This window comes from Furipterus horrens, unplaced genomic scaffold (assembly GCF_987537825.1).
Source record: "Furipterus horrens unplaced genomic scaffold, mFurHor1.1.pri manual_scaffold_13, whole genome shotgun sequence".
NCBI classification, from domain to species: domain Eukaryota; kingdom Metazoa; phylum Chordata; class Mammalia; order Chiroptera; family Furipteridae; genus Furipterus; species Furipterus horrens.
Genome location: NW_028327183.1, coordinates 25,694,170 through 25,707,182, shown reverse-complemented (window position 1 = coordinate 25,707,182; position 13,013 = coordinate 25,694,170). Strand labels below are relative to the sequence as shown.

At 44.0% G+C, this 13,013-nt stretch overlaps 1 pseudogene; it reads right to left on the bottom strand.

Moving 5' to 3' along the window:
• Nucleotides 1-10,308: 10,308 nt before the first annotated feature.
• Nucleotides 10,309-11,026, bottom strand: LOC149994280 (pre-mRNA-splicing regulator WTAP-like; annotated as a pseudogene).
• Between the last annotated feature and the right edge of the window lie 1,987 nt (nt 11,027-13,013).

The window sequence follows — 13,013 nt, the reverse complement described above, 5'->3', positions numbered from 1 at the left end:
CACAACATTTGACGGAGTTGTCCACTCTCACTGAAACAGAGTTCATTTACTTTTCATGGACTCACACTCTTTTGGTCTTTCTCCTTGTATTAATTATCTATTGCTACATAATAAATTACCCCAAGACACGTCCTCTTAAGGCAACAAACATTACCTCCTGCTTTCTATGGGTCAGGTATTTGGGCACACCTTCACTGGGTAGCTCTTGCTTAGGGTCTCTCATGAGGGTCACCGCATGGTGTTGGCTGGCACTGCAGTCATCTGCAAACGTGACTAAAGCTGGAGGACCCACTCCCAGGACAGTCCATCCACATGACTGTTGGCAGGAAACCCCAGTTCCACACCACGTGGACATCTCTCTGAGACTGCTCTACTGTCTGCATGGCATGGCAACTGGTTTCTCCTAAACAGGTGATTTAAGAGAGTGAGGTGGGCCCTGGCCGGTTGGGGCTTGTATGGAGGGCTACCAATCAATGTTTCTCTGTCCCTTCCTATTCAAAATCAATAAACATACGTTTTTAAAATTTTTAAATAGAGCCAACTGAAAGCTGCAATGTCTTTCATGACATTCTGAAATATCACACACTCTTACTCTACAGTACTGGTTACACGGGTCAATACTGTTCAGTGTGAGAGGGAATTACCCAGTGGTATAAATAGCAGAAGATGGGGGACATTGGGGGCCACCTTGGAGACGGCTCTGGTTCCACCCTTGAGTCATCCTTCCTTTTCTATGAAAGGTAGCCCATATTTACAGCTGCATAGTTTTCTCATTCTGCTTCTACCCAGTAGAATTTCTGGGGTCCAAAGCCTCTTCAGATATTGTGCTGTATCTCTCAGTCCAAGCTAGTAGTGTTACTGTGAATATAATTATTTTGAACATTTGATAATGTTCCCTGAGTCTTACTTGCAGTTCACTCCATTAAGCAAAAGCTATACCCACAAATTTCTTTGAGACAAGTCCTTCCCTACCTTGGGCTTCCGCTCAGACTGCTGAGGGACAGTGCCCTTAGGATTCTTACTGTCAGAACGGCTCTCTGAGGCACCATCTTAGATCTCACTGAGGTCTTAAAAGGTTTTGTACCCACAGCCTTGGCCATGCACTGTCATTTCTGCAATATATTGGCTACATAGGTTATGTTAGCCCTATTCCGTGAGGGAGGAGACCACACAAGGACGAGGATACCAGGAGCTGGGGATCACTGGGGGCTGCGGAGTCTGCTACCACCCGCCGTCATCTCATCAGTTTTCATGTCTCCACTCCCATTTAAAATGGTAGATTTCTTCAGTGTTCAAAGCTAAGTTCTCTTCTAATACTGTACTTGCCCCTAAAGTGATCTTGTGCAAAGCTGTGACCTTACTTTCTATCTATTCCAAACATAGTTACTCAATTTACAGCTCCAGCCCAGAGCATTATTCTCAGCTTCAGACGCTTCTACCCAACTACCTCTGCACCTTCACCTGGATATTTCATATGTACCTTTCAGTCAAAATCCAAAATGAAATTCACAATCCCTCCAAATTCTTACAGGCTTTCCCTAGTAAATGTCACCAGTATCTATTGAATTTCTCATGCCAGAAATCAGGGGTAATCTTTGATCCCTGCCTTCCCTTAACTTGGCACACCTAACCCACCTTTAAGCCCATTGATTCTACCTTCTGCTCATGTGCAAACGGGCCATTGTACAGGGGTTACCTGTCTCTAGACTCCAATAATTACTTCTTTTCTCGTCCACCTACTTCCACTCCTGCCTCCTTTCAACACGTTCTCCATATGCCAAGCAGAGTGATGCTATAAAGATGTAAGTCTGTCACTTCCCTGCTCAAAACCCCATGGTTCCGGTTGGATCATCCTTAATGTAACCCAAGAAGCCTTGCTAGGCTGGCCCCCCTCTAGGGCTCCATGCTCATCTCATACCATCCTTCTCTGCCCTGACTGCACAGGTTCCTTGGAGGTTTGTGAGTCTCAAGTTCCTCACAGCCCCACTCCTTTTTTGATTGCGTAATGTTTACTTCATGTTTCAGTTTAAGTTTCTTCTTCCAGGGGCTGTCCATGATCCCAACGAGTTCGGTTTGGTCCTGCTACAAGCTCTCATAGTATTCTGCTTTTCTTCTATAGCCTTGACCACAGCTGTAATAGTTTGCAATTATTTGTTTAATGCTTGTAAGTTCCATAAGGGTGGTAACTTCGTCTTGCTTACTACTATATCCTATTTAATGCGTAGCACAAACAGGAGTTAAATGAATATTTCTTGAACAAGTGCTATATATTTTTTCTTTTTTAGTACATATATATAATTTACTGTTTCTAATCTGTTGAAGACTTGGAAAAATAGCCAACCTACTGGAATTGTTTGTAAACTAAGTCAAAACTAGATGAGGTCCAGCCCTGGCTGGTGTGGCTGAGTGGATTGAATGCCAGCCTGCAAACCAAAGGGTCACCAGTTCAATTCCCAGTCAGGGCATATGCCTTGATGGTTGGCCAGGACCCCGGTTGGGAGCAGGCAAGAGGCAACCACACACTGATGTTTCTCTCCCTCTGTCTTTCCCTCCCATCCCCTCTCCGTAAAAGTAAATAAATAAAGTTTTTAAGAAAACGTTTTTTAAAAAGACTAGATGAGGTCTAGTAAATAAGCATCATTCAGTATTGATATGATGGAGCTATTTAGTGTTGTAAGATGTTCAGAGAAGGGGAAGGAATGTGGGCAGAGTGGAAAGTTCTATGTGCTCCTTCAAAATCTCAGCTGAAAACCGATCACTTTAAAGAACTCAGTCTATTATCTGAAAGGTAACTCCCTTCCTCTCTAAGGTCAGGAGATAACTGCAGTTAATGAATTCCATTAGTTCTAGAGTTCCCAGCTGCCATCACCTTCCCTCAACTTTGAATTGAATCCACAAATGCATAAAGCTAGGGAACAATGGTCACACTTGTGCACACAGGGGCACTCCTAGATCCCTAGGCATAAGCCACCCAGCATTGCCAGCCCAAGGTGGCACCTCCAAGGAGTAGGTGGGCAATTATCCATTAGCCTGTTGGAGGATCGCATTGGACAAAGGACCCTGTAGTGGAACCCAAAGGTAATGTGAAAACTACTCATGTCTGGAAAAGAAAAAAGAGAGAGAGAGAGACAGAACCCAGTACTCCTGTTGAAATACTCGATTTCCTTAGTGCTATTCTGGTCAAGCTGGCAGAGGGTGCTACATTAGGACCAGTAGCAGTTACTGGAGACCAAGCGATTAACTCTGGCATCACATTACCTAGGTTACAGTACTTCTCAAGCCTGCAGCATAGGCCTAGGGATTCTTTTCAAGAAAAGGTTTTATTTTCCTCAATCACCTAACATGGTAATTATGAGAAAGCCAGTATTGCTTTGTCATAGATTTAATAATGGAGGGTGTGCATATCACCCTGCCCAGGCTCTGTAGCTTCAGCTTCACTGGAGAGGACACTCCAGCGTTGATTCAACACGGGAGGAGACAGATACCGTGTCACTCCCGAGTCGGACTGCACAGCCATTCTCGGCGGTGCAGATAGACTCTTAAGAAGCTACACCATCGTCTCTCGAGACGGACGGCTGCCAACAACAACAACAACAACAAGATTTAATAAGTTTGCTAACAGTTGCTGGGATGTCTCCTACCATCTAGCTCAGTTAGCCTTACAGGTGGTGCAGAAGAAGTAGCCTGCAGAATTCTACTCTCAGCCGATACCCAGCTGTGCACCCTGGGGCTAATGGCTACCCCACCCCCCACCCCTGTTAGCTTGCCCTGGCAGTCAACACCGGCTGTTAGTGTCTTACTAAAATTGTCACTGTTTGTTAGCATCCCTTGCTTTAGAGAACAACACCCCACTGCTTTTTGATGAGAGAAACCCATTTCCAGCCCTGCCATGGGGCTGACCTCCACTTTCAAGTTCTGGCCAATCAGAAGATAGAAGCCGTGGCTTCTGACCGAAAGCTTTAGGACAAGGTGGACCAATCAGCGTTCTCTTCTAAAATTTTTCTCCGGGTGCTGTTCAGAGAAACTCTCTCCTTGGTGGTTGCCTCATGAGGAGTTCGGGCCTTGGGACTGCCATGGCCACTCTTCCCTCAAAGGAGAGGCCGAGCTCTGATAATCTTGTCTGGGCTCCCGGCTGCAGCCGTGAGTTACGTATGTACAGCGGAGCCAAGACACGCAGAGAGAGCCGGGCCTTGAAAACACCGCTGGGGCTCCGCCACCCAGCTGTGCCCAAGGCTAACTTGCACGTGGATCACCCTGTCATGTGAGTCTTGGTACATTTTCTTTTCTGCTTAAAGTCTTTTGAATTGGCTTTTTCCTCCATGAATTGGGAAAGTTCTTTGCTTATAGTCTCTACAGTCCACTTCTGGGCACAGGCGGCCATACTCTGTGGTTTCCAAAGATGCTCACTCTCCTGTGTGTGCTCTTCCTTACAGAAGAGCCTGGGGAACCAAACGTTTGCTGGAGTTCTTCCTCCAGAATCAGACTGATTTCCTTTTCTAGAATCCTGTATATTTGGGCAGGGCCTGCCTTTAAGCCGTCTAGTTCAAGCTCTCCTGTTCTATGGTTAAGAAAACTGTTTGACAGAGTGACTTGTTCCCCAGAATTTTGGCCTCCCATGAGGGCAGGGACCATGTGTGGTTTGTTAACTTCTATATCCAGAGAACACAGAACAAACAGTCCCTTCATCTGCCCAATATGTGCTTGTTGGTTGGCTGAATGCATTTATCAGCCAGGTGATTTCATCTGAGATTGTGACTGATCTCCCAGTTACCCCTTCCTTTAAGCCTGGGACTCCCAGCCCTACAGGAAAATAAGAACACTGGAAGCCCAAGGTAAAACCACAGATGCCAATACAGTGTTCAATACAATATTAACTACAGCCCTCATGCTGTTATTAGCACTCTAGATTTATTTCAGGTGTTCTCATCACAACAGAAGTAACTACATGAAGGGAAATATTAATTAGCTTGACTGTAGTAATCATTTCACTTTCTCTTTGTATAGCAAGTCATCATGTTGTACACCTTAAGTATACACAATTTTTATTTAAAAGAGAAAATAAACTCCAGGGAAGTGATATCATGCAGAATAGCAGAGTGGGAAGCTCTAGGGGTCAGTCCTTTAGTCAAAACAACCAGTGAACTGGTACAGTGGGTGCAGGGGTGGGGGGTGGTAATCAGAACCAATGATTTCAGAACTCTTGATGTCATGTCTACTTTGCCACAATACACAATACTCCAAACTCTTCCCCTGGCAGTTCTGATTCAGAAGGACTGCATGGCCTGGGAATCCTCCCTCCAGGTGTATCTTGTCTCCCAACAAGGAGGTGAAATGCTGCCAGATACCAAACCCGCGCTCCCTTTGCAGCTAAGCCAGAGGCTCCTGTCTCCTGCATTGCTCTCCCCTTCCCAGTGCTTTGCCACAGCATTACTGAATGAATGGGGTGATGGGACCCACAAAAGGATCTCCCTCCTCCTCCTTTTTTGCAGGCCCAGTTGATGTTTGTTGACTAACAACTAGAGCCACATCTCAGCGCTGACTTCTCCAGCATGCCTGGAACCTGCTTCCTTTAACCAGAGGGCTCCTGTAGGGACCCATCCAGCTGGGCCTGGTTATCTGCTCTTTTAACACGAAATAGCCATTTGCTATTAAAAATCTTACCTGCAATTGAATCAACCAGATCACAGCATCTCTAAGCTGGACAAACTCATATGATGTTACCCTTCTGTATGCTAGGTCTCACGCACCAGGAAAGACCTTTGTCATTAAACTAAAGCAATTATGACTGAGGCAAAATCTGGCTCACTAAAAAGAAATGACTCATAGCAAAGTGACCTGGGCAAGTGTTTTTCAGCCAACAAGGGGTTAACCTGTAGTAATTTGCAATGTTTATTTTTAACAGAGCTAGTTGAAGCATAGTAATTTAAAAACTCTGCATTACATCCTGGACAGTGCGGCTCAGTTGGTTAGGCATCATCCTGCAGAGTGAAAGGTTGCAGGTTCGAGTCCGGTTGGGGCACACGCCTAGGTTGTGGGTTTGCCCCCATTTGGGCGGGTACAAAAGGCAAACAATTGATGTCTCTCTCTCACATCAATGCTTTTCTCTCCCTTCCTCTCTCTCTAAAAGCAATGAAAACACATCCTCGGGTAGGATTAAATAAATAAATACTCTGCATTACTAATACATAGGATTTTAATCCTGGCAAATATTGTAGATATCTTTTTCCCCAGTCCTCCAGGGGCATCTATTACAGATCTAAAAGTAAAATAATTCCTCACCAATATATGTTTTTAACTTTTTTCAAAGCACATTTAATTTAATATCAAGAGTGCAATACAGGAGGCCGAAATACAATGAAGAAACACATTCCCCTGTTAACACCAACAACGATGCTCTTTCAGCATGTGCTTGTTGAATGGAATGGGGGTTTAATAAATTTTACTACTAGAAAAATAATGCAGTGTATCTCATCACAACCAATGTCTTTACACAATCTAGTTTTTTTTTTTTTTAAGTATATTTTATTGATTATATTGTTACAATAGTTCCAATTTTTTTTCCCCTTTACTCCCCTCCGCCCAGCACCCCCCTTCCCCAACAATCCCCTCTCCAAGTCCATGCCCATGGGTCGTACATACAAGCTCTCCCGCCTCACCCTTTCATATATTCTTCTTCTTCTTTTTTAAAATTAATTAATTAATTAGTTAAATATTTTAACAATAAAAAATAACAATTCCTCCCTCTCAGACTTAAGACCCTTTACAATCTTATAAAGGACAATGGATGAAGGTCTCGAGCTCCTCTAGCTGCTTCAAGCTGGACATGGTCGTCGTCCTACCTACCCGTGGGTCAAGAAATCCCTAATAAGAGTGGGGATGTGGAGGGGAGGGTGGCCTTCCCACAAGGGGAAGGATCGTGCAGACTCCAGGTTGGTTGGCTGTCTCTGGACAACGGCATGCTTGGTTTGACAGGCTGGCATCCTTGTTGTATTCTGGGGGCAACAGGGTTAAAGGACATCATTTAATCCGTAACCACTAGATGACAAAAGACAGGTATTAATTTTTCAATGTCCCACATTAGGGAAAAGAAGGGCTTCTTTGGAGGAAGGTGTGCCAGGTACATCTCACCTGTCCAAAACCCTTTTGCCCATTATACTTATTTTGGACTGAGGGAAATATTTTAGGTTTCCCCCATCTCAGGCCTCTGGGCTTTTTCTGTCCAAGCCATTAGGATAGAAAAGAGAAACCAGTTTTAAAGTGAAGCCCACAGACCACCCCGTTCTTCACCAACCCAGCCACTTAGTTCAGCCAAACCATTGAGTCTCAGGAGGCAGCAATGCAGACAGGATTAAGTGAGGCCTATGCATACAGATAATCACTCAGGTAATGAGATTGTAGGCTTATGCCCTTTGAAAACAGAAAACACATGTTAATTTATGTAACATAACCCACATACAAGTCTCTAAATCTGTAGGACTGTCTTATCGGAAGGAAAATCCTTGTCCTTCTAATATTCACTGAACTTGCATTTCTATTCTTTATATTTTTATTCCCCCCCCCACTAAAAAATTTTCTGTTTGTTTGTTTTTCCACTACAGTTGTCTCACTTTTATTCCCCCTCTTGCTTCCCTGCACCCTGCCCCCCCCCCACAGTCAGTCCCCACCCAGTTGTCCATGTCCATGGGTCATTCATACATGTTCTTTGACTAGACCCTTCCCCTTCTTACCCCTTCTCTCCCTCCCATCTCCCCCTTTGTTACTGTTAGTTTATTCCTTGTTTACATACCTCTGGTTCAATTTTGCTCATTTGTTTGTGTTGTTCATTAGTTTCCTGTAACAGGTGACAGCATAAGGTAATTTTCTTTTGTTGCCTGGCTTATTTCGCTAAGCATAATTCTCTCTAGTTCCAGTCATGTTGTTGCAAATGGTAGAAGTTCCTTCTTTCTTTCAGTACTTATTCATTGTCATTTTCCCCCTTTGTACTCGTGTTCCTCTCTGTCTCTCTGTTTCTTCATCTTCTTAAAGCAGACCCTTTAGCATCTCTTGCAATGCTGGTTTGGTGGAGATGTATTCTTTTAGCCTTCTTTTGTCTTGGAAACTCCTTATTTCACCTTCCATTTTGAATGAAAGCCTTGCTGGGTAGAGTATTCTTGGTTGTAGGCCTTTGTTTTTCATTGCTTGGAATATTTTTTGCCATTCCCTTCTGGCTTGTAGTGTTTCTGCTGAGAAATCTGATGATAGCCTTATTGGAGCTCCCTTGTATGTTATTAGTTGTTTCTCTCTTGCTGCTTTTAGGATTCTCTCTTTGTCTTTGAATGTTGGCATTTTAATTATGATGTGTCTTGAAGTGGGCCTGTTGGGGTTCATCTTCATTGGGACCCTCTGTGCTTCCTGGACTTGCGTGACTCTTTCTCTCGTCATGTTAGGAAAGTTTTCTGTCATTAGTTTTTCAAAGAGGTTTTCTATCCCTTGCTCTTCTTCTTCTCCTTCTGGAATTCCTATGATACGGATATTATTACGTTTCATGTTGTCCTGCAGCTGTCTTAGAACCTCTTCAGTCTTGTTCAGTCTTTTTTCATTTTGTTGCATTGTCTGGGAGTTTTTGTGTAGGTTGTCCTCCAGCTCGCTGATCCGATCTTCTGCTTCCTCTAGCCTGCTTTTAATTCCTTCTACTGTGTTCTTCAATTCAGAGATCGTATTTTTCATTTCCTCCTGGCTCTTATTGATAGCTTCTATGTCCTTTTTCATGCTCACGTAATTTTCTGTGAGTTCCTTGTAGTTTTTCTGGAGTTCTTTGAATTTTCCGCTGAGCTCATTCAGCTTCTCCATAATCCATGTTTTGAATTCCATATCTGATAGTTCGCTCCCCTCTATTTCATTTAGCACTCTTTCTGGGGATTCTACCTTTCCTTTTGATGGGAGGTTGTTTCTCTGTCTCCCCATTTTTTTGACTCCTATTGTTTGTTGGTGCTTCTTGGAATGATCTGCACTTCCTGGATCTGCCTCTGGTGGCGTCAGATCATGTACCAGTCTGGCCCTAGGCAGCCTGTTGGAGACTTCCAGGGATCTACTGCTGTTGTCTGTCTTCTTTGATTGTTAATCTATTCAATCTGTGATTAGCTGTCAGGCTTAAGGACTGTGGGTGTGGCAGCTTAATTCCTGTAGGCAGGGCTTTTGCTTCCCCTCAGGCTGACGCCACTTGGAGGGGAATGGTCTACCCGCAGTACTGGGGATGAGTCAGCACTGGGACCCAGTCAGCTGCTCCTCCAGTTCTCCCCTCAAAGCCACCGTGCCAAATTCTCCCCAAGTGTCTCCAGCCCTCATTGCCTTCCCTCTGCTTGAGCCCAGGGTAAGTGGTGGCCAAAATATTTTCGTATGTGATCCACTTAAGAGCTCTTTTTCTCCTGCTGTTTCTCTCCGGCTAGCAAGAAAGCCTGTGGCTTTTCGCTTTTCACAGCTGATACTATTTTACTTTCCACTCTGTCGCTGTAGGCTGGGAAGCCCAGCTGGGGGTTTAGACCCTGCCCTTCTCAGGGGGAATCCCCGGCTGCTGAGCTGTTTCTCAGCCCCTTCAGCTGCCACCCGTGGGAGCCCAGCCAGCCCTTCCATGTCTCCGCACTCCCTACCGGTCACGTTGTGATGTAGCGGCCTTTTCTGTCTCTCCGTGGTTATAAGACTTCTCTCCAGCTGGTGTTCAGTTCGTTATTCCAGATGATTTCTCCAAAATTACATTGTAAATCCAGACTAGTTCTAGGAGGAAGTTAGTGTAGCTTCCACTTACTCCTCCGCCATCTTGTTTCTCCCACGATCTAGTTTTGAATTGAATGTTTGTAATGCTTCAAACAGTTTAAACCTAAAAGTTGCTATCATACCTTCATGTGTGTACAGTCTACAATAAGATTATCTACAGTATTAACAACCATTCAAACCATTGATTAAAAAACCACATTTATATAAGGCTCATTCAAGTAACATAGAGCCCCAAACTAAATGGTTTAATATATAAACTACTTTTACTGATAAGTTATTTGGTTCTCTCATAACTATTAAGTTTTCTTAGCAAATAAACCCTTTAAAGGCAAAATTTGCCTCTGGGTTTGAGTTCTGACCCAGAAGTTTAATTACAAAATCCAGTCTTATTGGCAAAACTGATATAGTGTCTCTAAGTCACTGTGCTCCAAGTAAAGAGTGTTGCATATTCCATTTGTACTGGAATTTTACATGTTCAATTCCATGATTTTAAATCTCTAAGTTTTCATTTCTCCAAATTGTCTGAAGACACAAACATTCCTCAAGTGTCTCCATGTTCTAGAAGGGGATGTTTTCAGAGGTGGCTGTTTCTTCTGAATAGTCCGACGCTATCAGGCCTCTGAAGCAAGGGGAAGGGGAAGAGAAAAAAGCTAATATGTGAAGTCCACCTGGCAAGTTTTACATTAACTATTACAGGCTGGATACTATAAGAATGCGGCTTTTGGGGGGCTCAGACACTGTGTGTCTTGGTGTGCAAACGAGTATTTGGCTGTCCCACCACAGCTTCTCGTAGTGGGGCTGTCAGGGAAGTCTTGACTGGGGAGTATGATTTGTCCACCTAACAGGTGTAAAATTCCAGTCACTTGATTCATTTTGGGCTTGCTCCCACGTGTCTTCGGTCTGTTCCAGGTCACCGTTCATTTTGAGGAAAAACAAGTTGACCACTGGGTCTACCATGGGTTATCTCAGCTGAGCAACACAGGCTCCTGGTCTTGCTGGAGGTGCTGGACTTGAGGGGTGCACTCTGGCATTGCTAGCTCCTTGGTTGCTAGTCTTGTTACAAGGATGTTTTCCCTGCAGGCAGACTCTTGCTGTTGTGGCTTTTGTTTTTCCTTCTGACTCCCTTAAGTCAGTGACATCGTTAGGGGTCAGATCTGCGTGCCCGCCCAGATGCTTCATACTGTTTCCATCAGAAAATTCACTCATCTCCTGCCCTCACTTTGAAGCCTGTTTCACTCAGCCGAACCTTTTTAGTAAGAGGTTGCTGGTTGGTCATCTGGAATCCTCTCCAGACAGATGCCACATGGGCACCACCCAGTCACAGAGGCCAAGGCCATGGTGGCCCCCCCTGGCTCTCCAACCTGCCGCCGGCCCCCGCTCGGCCCCCATGCTCCCCTTCATTTGCAGGTCTTGTTGCCACAAAACATGCTGAGGGAGGGAGGAAGACGCTGTCCCTGTGTTTTTAAATTTTGTTTGGAGGATGAGTCATCTTGTGCTCCTAACCACCCCTAAGAGCTGGTGTCCAGAATAGCCAATATGGGTCTGAAATGCTCCCCAACTTTAAAGAGGAATAATTTGCTGTGTTGCTAGGGGCAATTATAACACCCCCACTGAGTTGTGGTCAAGACACTAGCACAGAGATTTTGCTTCTGGATCTGTTCAACGCTGGGATAATGACTGATATTCATTTGTCACCCTTGTTGACTTAATTACTCAGGGACTATCATTCTTAAGAGTTACTCGCTACTCTTTGTTGAGTCTTTGCATACTATGCGTGAGACTATTTTTTAAGCTCATTTAGTTCTCTCAATGGCTTTAAGAAGTAGATATATGTCTTTCCAGTTTACATGTGAGGAAATGGTGGTTTGGGCAAGTGGAGCATCTTGCTAAAGATCACCCAAAGCCACTCGGCTAGGAAGGGACAAAGCTTGGATTTGAGCCAGCTCCACTGAATCTGGATACCAAACTGTTACCTACCATATCTGAGGTGGCTTTACCATTAAACATGTACCTGTACGTAGTGACTTTTGCTGCACAAACTCCTAAGTTACATCAAAAAGCAAAACATTATTTTACCATGTGAATATTTGTGGTAGGGATGGTGTGTGTGATAATCTACCAAAATTCAACTTATTTAAAGTAAGAAGTATGGCATGTTAGCCCTAATAACCCTTAGGACATCTTCCAAGAACGGTTGATTTGCTTTTGTATCTAACTGCATACTGACATGACTTGGTCATATCACACATGTCCTAATCTCCTCTCCCCGAGTTGGCATTCTAAAGCGGTTTGAGGGCAGAGCTCACTTGTTATTCAGCTAATTGATACCCACCTCCCCTGCAGTCTCTTGCATCACTGTGGGCACAGAGCAAGGGCCTAACAAAAATCTGCCAAGGTAATAAAAATGGAAAGTCAAACTTGTAGAGATACCCTTAGGTGTTTACATTCTCCCACACAAAGGTAGGCTTTGTCAAAACACTTCAGAAGTTTCTCTTAAGCACTGGGAACACCTTAGACCTTTGGCCCAAGTGGAAAAGAATTCTTTGGTGGTGGATGATCAGGGCTCCTCAGTGGTCAAGGGACACATGCTCTTGCTTGCGGGGCCCTCAGCAGGATCCATCTCTTCCTTGCAAGTGACTTCGGGCAAATCTGCTCCTCATCTGTCGAATGGAGTAGATGCATTCCCTACTCCTCTCACAGGAGCTCGTATGGATGAGAGGCATGGAGGCCAAAAAGTCCCTTATGTTTTTTCTGTAAAATAAAACACGCTTTTCATTTTCACCAGTAACTATTGATTTGGATATTTTGAGTATGTCGACTGTCTCCCGCTATTGGCTTCTAGTGGGTAGAGGCCAGGGGTGCTGCTAAACATCTTCCAATGCATCAGACAGCCCCACAGCAAAGAATTACTTGGCCACAATGTCAATAATACCAAGAAACTTGGGAAACTGCTTTTGACACGGTTAATCGATCACAGGACCTTCTCCACACACTGCACAAATGGTTTGTTTTTGTTTTTGTTCTGTTTGAGTTTCATTTGCATTTTTACCTTTTTTGAAATAATAAAGCATAATACACTGAAAATGTGTATTTTCTTCCATCCTTAATATTAAAATGGCTGCACAAAAATTCACCAATTTTAATTTTTTTTTTAATGCACACTGATACGACAGCTGTCACAATACAATCTAACAAAATTGTTTCAAATGAAGTTAAAGACAACTAAGCGCTACTAGAGCCATGTCTGGAAAAAGCTAAATGAA